Source organism: Ruditapes philippinarum, unplaced genomic scaffold, assembly GCF_026571515.1.
Source record: "Ruditapes philippinarum isolate M1 unplaced genomic scaffold, ASM2657151v2 ctg1867_1_1_1_1, whole genome shotgun sequence".
Lineage (NCBI taxonomy): Eukaryota > Metazoa > Mollusca > Bivalvia > Venerida > Veneridae > Ruditapes > Ruditapes philippinarum.
Window position 1 is genome coordinate 11,825 of NW_026865276.1, and position 7,985 is coordinate 19,809.

General features: G+C 31.4%; 1 long non-coding RNA gene across 2 annotated transcripts; it reads right to left on the reverse strand.

The window, feature by feature from the left end:
• Positions 1-2,087: 2,087 nt before the first annotated feature.
• LOC132728482 (uncharacterized) lies at positions 2,088-7,742 on the reverse strand. 2 transcript variants are annotated; one of them, XR_009625489.1, is made up of 4 exons: positions 7,538-7,742; positions 4,255-4,313; positions 3,591-3,726; positions 2,088-2,408 (listed from the first exon to the last, which is right to left on the reverse strand). It is a non-coding gene; the product is annotated as an uncharacterized LOC132728482 (long non-coding RNA). The 2 variants fall into 2 exon arrangements; XR_009625490.1 differs by lacking the exon at positions 7,538-7,742 and adding an exon at positions 4,606-4,630.
• Positions 7,743-7,985: the final 243 nt, after the last annotated feature.

A 7,985-nucleotide genomic window follows, 5' to 3' on the forward strand; every position in this document is an offset into this window, starting at 1 on the left:
ACAGACTTCATTCGGTATGATCTGTCTATACAGATTTCACTAGATTTCATTCAAAATGATCTGTCTAGACAGATTTCATACAGTTTGATCTGTCTATACAGATTTTAATAGACTAAGTAACACTTGACATGATGTCTGTCTATACCAATTTGACTATATTTCAACCTTTATAATGTGTCTATACAGATTTCACTAGACTTCATTCGGTATGATCTGTCCATACAGATTTCACTAAATTTTATCAAAATGATCTGTCTATACAGATTTCATACAGTATGATCTGTCTATACAGATTTTAATAGACTACACTTGACATGATGTGTCTATACCAATTTGACTATATTTCAACCTTTATAATGTGTCTATACAGATTTCACTAGACTTCATTCGGTATGATCTGTCTATACAGATTTCACTAAATTTTATCAATATGATCTGTCTATACAGATTTCATACTGTATGATCTGTCTATACAGATTTCATCAGACTTCATTGGGTATGATTTGTCTATACAGATTTCATCAGACTTCATTCATTATGATCTGTCTTAACAGATTTCACTAGACTTCATTTGTTATGATCTGTCTAAACAGATTTCACCAGACTTCATTTATTATGATCTGTCTATACAGTTTTCACCAGACTTCATTTTTTTATGATCTGTCTATACAGATTTCACCAGACTATTATGATCTGTCTATACAAATTTAACCAGACTTCATTCATTATGAGTTGTCTATACATATTTCACCAGATTTCAAACTGTATGATCTGTCTTTACAGGTTTCAGATTTCACTGGACATGATGTGTTTTTACCAATTTGACTTTATTCTATCTGTATGATGTGCCTATTCACATTTTGCTTGACTTTGTTTGGTATGAATCTAAAAATTTACCATTTTCATAAGTAACATTTTTTTTTAAATATTTGTTTAAGATATATAAGGTCATCTCCATAAAAGTACTGGTAGGAGCAAATCATGTTCATCTAAAATTGCAAGAACTTTTTGAAAACTATATTGCTACTACAGACCAAGACAATTATAATTTCTTAGTATCAACATAAAAGTGGACATTCCCTCTACACCAGTAGTAACAGTTGTATATCTAAGTTTCACTCCCTGAAAGAGTAAGTCATAGCAGACTACCAAACCTTGACCACAGGAAAGAAAAGACAAAACAATTAGCAGCTGTAATATAGTTTTATTTTGTACTTTATGGTCTTAAAAGTAACTCATGACACTCATTGATACATGTATTGCTAATAGATGCTCACACAGGACTTCAATATATCAAGCGAAAAGCCAAAAAATGGAAATTACATATAATGATATTAATGAGGAAAAGAAAACAATTGTGAAGCAACACCTGGTCTTTCCACAGAAAAGAACATCATCCAAAAAAGTAATTTAACCTTGTACATTGTAACTACTCATTGGAAAACAATAAGCAAAAACATTTTGTACTTTCATTAAGCCAAACATCTGTTTCTTCTCCCAGTATGTGTGTGTACATACTACATGACAAGTTAACATATTGATGGCTGAAGCAACACTGGTATAACTTAAAAAAAAAATTTCTTCAAAAATTACTTTTTTTACATTTTTAGCCTATTAAAATTGCATGAAATACACAAGTAAATAAAATATTAAAAATAATTGTGAAATTTTATTGTTTTCATTTACCACTTGGAAAATATTAAATACAAAAACTAAGAATGATAGAGGAAAGAGAAATGTAACAAATTACTGTACTAGGAATATGGGGGAAAATATATTAAAAAACGTCACAAAATTTGAGTAAATGTATAACTTGGACGGTGAACAAAGCTATAGATACAAGTGCCATGCCATGTTTAATTATAAAGAGCTGCAAAAGCTTTTCTTTGACAACTTAGAGATATCACCTTACTTTTAATGCAAAATGTTCTAAAAGTTTAATTAGGATTTTACTTGAAAAGCTGACTTGCAATATGTTTTCAGATTATCAATTTATTGATGCTATAAACATTAAATAAAAACATATTAATTCTATGAAAAGAATTGGATTTAATTTGCAAACCAGCACAGACTGATATCAACTGACACACAACTGTGCCAGCTAATTTATAAGGGTATACACTCTTTGCAGCTTGGACAATAAGACCCTTCCAACCATGTTGGCAATTTAAGTGTGTGGTTCGATCAACTGGCAACTTATATGATAAATTCAATATGAAAATACAATTATGTCATATCCTCCATGTAAATGCATAACTATTTGAATGTTACTTATGTGTCTGATAATTTTGTGCCGTTGGCACAAACGACTAGATTCTCTTATCTTAATAGGACGCTTCAGGGTAAAAATGTCACTCCATTCAATCGAAACCCTTTTCTTGTTTGTAATTTGATTTTCTTTGAATCACCTGTAAAAAAATGACAAAAAGTTTACTTTTACTCTTTCATTGAAAGCAAACATTTATAACATTGTTCTCCCAAAATTGTGATCACCTAAATAAATACACAAATTTTTAAAACTTAAATTTGGGCACTAAGTGTTCAATTTTGGTTAAGGCTTTCTTCCCAAGCATGTAGTGCTTTGATATTTTTTAGATTTTATGTACAGTTAAACCTGTAAAGTAAAGACCACTCATGGGAATAGCAAAATGTGGTATTTATTTACTTGTCAGTTTTTATCACTTTATAAGAACGTTTTTTGGAAGTTCAATAAAACATATAGGCAAAATTAAAAAACTGTTCAGTAGAATTTCTTTAAAACTTGGCATGTAAGATGTTGTTAGAATATGATACCGAACAGAAACATTTTTAGTTGGAAAAAAAATTGGGGGTCACTGTTCTCGTTTTTTTGAGTCATCTGCCTTTGAATTGGACTTTTTTGTTAAATTCAAGGGCAGATAATTTTACAATGGGGGGGCGAATTAATACATTTTTTTTCCCTTGTTTTCACCAAGCTTACCTTCATTTTAGTTGATATGCAAAATTTCAAGAACAAATTTAGAGTGGGTAGTTTTTATTTCCCACTTCTTCTTTTAACCTGTGCATTTTTCTTTTAAAAAATGGCCTGTTTTTTTAAGGATTTAAAGTTACCTTATTTTCATTGGAAAAAAAATTAAATTGCGAAACGATGTTTAGAAATTGCATATTAATTATGTATTTGTACTCAACAATAAAAAGAAAAGCATAATCCAGAAGTAAAAACAAGAATTCATTTGATTATGTATAAGTTATCTGCCCCTTGAAATGACCTCAAATAAGTAGAAAAGTCTGACAATTCCCCTGAGACATTTTAGGAAAAGCATTTTCAGGGACAGTTCTGTTGATATAATAAATTTTGTGAAAATGCTATTTAGTTTTTGGTCTTTTAAGTAAAAATATGTCTCAAAATTTATTGTCACTGAATAGGGGACATCACTGAAGGTGGCAGGATGACTGAACTAAAATTGACTACACATCTAATAATGTTTCTAAGTTCTGACATTCTGAAGTTGGGTCGGTAAGATATAATTCAACCTTTAAAAATAAGTTTTTCAGAAAACGTGCAGAGTTTGTGCTATAATGTTGTATGAAGGTTAATGAAAAATACATACTTAGTTGAATGTTACACGGCTTTGTTTTTTGGATTTGTTAAGAAATTGTGTACAGTAGTCTTCAAGCCTCGCTGTAATCACTGTCTGGAAAAAGTTGCCACATTGGAGTACCTCTGTGTTGCACTGCTCTACTACGCTTGAATGGAAGAGAAAAATTATTGTTTAAAACAATTTATTATGGGTAAAGGGTTTGAATGCTGCTTCCAAACAATAATTTAGTCATATCATGACGGCAGTAAATACTTGCCCCTGCTACGAAGCTTACCAGGTATACTAGTAAATGTTAACTTGCACTACAAGGATTTTAATATAAGTTAATGTCACATATAATAATGCAATACATGGCACCAAAGTAAAAATATTAAAGGCCAGGATGTCTTCTGCCACAAAAAAAAAAAACACTTAGCCCATTCCCAACAGTAGAGACTTGTGAAAGAATTCCATTGTTCAAATTGAATATTATATTAAAGTCATGAAAATGTGGACTTCTTCAATGTTTTCCAATGATTTTTTAAAAATATTTTCTGACTGTATTGTTATTTAAAAACAATTATGGAATTCCTATCAAGTTATATTCATTGATAGACATGACAATATGTATAATATGAATTTAGTATCAAATCTGAAGAATCCATTACATATATAAACATGTGTATACATGTACCTTGTTAGAACCTGAGCTCCTTAATTTCACTGAAGCATTCATACTATCCCTCTGTCCACCTGGAACACATGGGAGATAAATGCTATAATACTTCAATAGTAAGTAAATAATAAATATTTACATCAAAATAAGCAACTTTTTATTTCATATATGAATGAAACAGAGACACTGTTCCCTGGGTTTTTTAAATCAAGCTAAAAATGATTATGTCACTTAAAATATGGACTTTAAAATTGCATACACAACCTTAGCCAAGTCTAGCACTGCTGCAAACATAGACTTGCAAAGGATAAAAGTCCTCCAGTTATTCAAATAATCTTAAGTTCGAATACATTTAATATGAATACAAACTTTTAGATTTGTCCTCAGCTGTAGAAGGTCAACAAATTGAGAGGTTCTGGAGGTATGACCTTGTAGACAAAGGTGTTGGCTTACCTGATTGGGTTTTGACCTACATACATCTCTCTGAAAGCAGTACAAATTAAATTTACAGATAATTTAAATTTGCATTCTGTAGGGCCTACATATGATTGATATAATACAATTATTCACAAAAAGTAATAAAAATATGTGTGAAATGTAATCTATTATAGCTCATATGATTTATTAACTATATTGCCTTATGTCGCATCAGAAAGTAACAATCTGTAATGTCCCATGCAAACATCTTATATGGCACCAGACAGTATTGAACAAGATATAACAATGGTCGTAGGACAGGGAGGACCGTGAGACAGGGCAAACCATACCAGGACGGACCATATGTTTGGAAATGGCGGACCATGACTCGAGATGAGGCAGACCGTGATTAATTTCAAATTTAATACTGCTATTTCATTTAATTCTTTTTTTATCTTTTGATATCAATGTTATCAAAAACAAAAAAAAAATAAAATAAATTAATATAATTTTATACTAGTACATGTATACAATGTATACTTAGAGTATTAACATTTACAGTACCCTTGCAATTATAAGTATAAAATAGGTAGCGTAAGATAAGTGGGAATGGATTGAAAAAATCTTATAAGTAAAACATATTTTTCCTTCTGCACTGAAGTTAATAAACCTTGACAAAATTACTTTAATTGTAATATTTTTTTATATAATCCATTCATAACATTTAAGTTGTATAAAGGAAAAATGATTATTTATATTAGTTAATTCCTTACTAACTATAGGACAACCAAGAATAGTTTATATACAATGTATATCAATTTGCCTAAACAGACAGCATCTTAAAGTTTATGATGTAAACTAACTTGTCAAAGGAATCAAAAATTGAAGGAAGTCAACCAGGAGAAAGCAGTCAAAAAAAGATAAAATATTCCATCAAGACACTTTCCACAAAAAAAAAAATTCTGGATAGGTGCGTAATTTTTTTGTAATGTCACTCATCATCATTTTACGCTATTGTGTTGTATGTCAGATGTGAATAACAAGCCCTTTTCTTTATGTGTTGTTAAATGAAGTTTTACCCTCTTATTATTTATATCTGCGGTCTGTCATATTTAAGAAACAAAGACTTGTAATTATATCTCTGTAATTTGTCAATTATCAACCTCCATAATGTCCAACTCGATGCGTTATTAATAATTTCATTAACAAATTTATTATTAAATTAATAAACTGCATTAATGTATGAACAGTGCACTCCAGATACAACGAGATCGTTGGGACTTCAGATGATTCCTTGTTATAACCGAGTCTCGGGGTTATAAACCGGGACAGAACAAATTGGGGAAATCAGACACTGTCCAGCATAATTTATTTCTACTTTCGTGTGCATCCCTTTTTGAAGAGTAATATATAATGGGAAGTAACTCTTTGCAATCAGAAGTTTTTTGTTTATTTAAAAATATGCATGTATATAAAATATATCTAGCTATCATAAAAATTTCAACAAAACATGAAAACACAAACCTACGTCTAACGCGCGTGTTTTTTCATTAATATGTACATTTTAAAATTTGTTTCCAAAAACATTGCAATTTCTCAACGAACAGCGAATAACACCGCAAGACATTAAAACCGCTTCCTTTCTTGTGACAATTTAGCCCCGGAGCGCTGACAAAACAAGGCTGACACATTTTGATTTCTAATTGCTTGACCCCATTTTCTCGTCCCACACCAATAATTTCTTCCTTAGTTGACCTTTATTATTGGTCATCATTGTTTTTCTCAAGGCGTCAAAACTGATGCAGACGGAAGTGCAAATGAAGTGACCTCGTTTAAAATTCTGAAAAATATGCATGGGAACAGCGAAATTATGTACGTTGTAACCGATATCTCACTAAAACCGAAACGATCTCATTATAAACGATAAAAAAATAAAAGGAAAATAGATGGAAAAAAGGGCCGGGACACAGTAGAATGTATGTTGTAAGCGGTACCTTGTTAAAACTGTTCTCATTGTTAAGTGGAGTAGACTGTATATGTTTATAATGATATTAAAAAAAAAAAAAAAGAAAATGAATTGACACTATTTTAGATATTTTTATAGCAATTAATTCCGGACAGCCTCCGTCTTGAGTCAGGGTTCCGTCCTGTCCAAAAAAATTATGGTCCACCCCATCCAAACATACGGTCCGCCCTGTCTCACGGTCCGCCTGTCCGTAATTCATAACAATATAACACAAAAATCCATTTTTTTTCAATTTTCATCTTTTCTCTATGTTGATATTAAATGAATAACAAGATTAAACAAATTGTTTATGTCAAATCAATTCATTCAATGCGACTAACACTTGTTTCACTCATTTGCAAAAATCATTAGAGAGGGTATCATGTTGCCCTAAGCCGCTTTTTTTTTTAGTAATATGGGAAAAATGACAAATTTAGAATCGAGACAACTACGTTTAAAAATCGTTACATTCAATCAAATTTGAGCTCTACAAACCGTTCAAAAGGCTTTTTATCCCGAAACCATTAGTGCCTACCAGTATTATAAAATGGCTGAGGGTGAATCATCTGGGGGGTGAGTTGTCTGTAAGCCGGTTTTAACTGCAAATTGCATATAAGAAACTAAGGCCGTAAGGGAAGTAACCCCCATCTGCGAATTATGATGAACGATGATTGTCATGATCTTCTTCTTCTTCCAATAGATCTACTGTACATAACCCACTCTGGAGCATTGATTATGACAAGTAAGAGATTCAACAATATAATATTATTTTATCATAAAAGACTGTCTATGCGCAATTGGCGCAAAGATATAAACTGATAAAGATGTTAGCTTTAATCTTGTAAAAAGAAACCTTTTAACATAACAAAATAACCATACCAAGACTTCTGAAACCCTTTGGTCACATATAGATCTACTCGATGATATCTAACACTGTATTCCCTTTCATACTCGTCTAGTTGAAAACATCGGCTGGCGGCCATTTTCCTGATGTTTTGCTGAAAATCGTTCTGTCAGACGGTTTACGGCAGATAAATTTGTATAGACAAGGGGCATGAAATCTGTATAGACTTTCGCTTTAACGAGTAAACAATGGCAGAATATAAACCGTTATTGAACGATTGCACAAAAAGATTTTGATCCGGCACTTGTTTTAAAATTGTGTGTCTTTGAAAACTTATTTTGGTCTGGTAAGGATGTAATTATAAATCTGCCAGTTCGATATGGGATCATTGGCGTTCTGAAACTGGCCGCCATGTTTTTGTCACAATGATACAAACTATCATCACGTGCATTTCAGTGGTGGCAGTGGTTAAAGTAAGCAAAG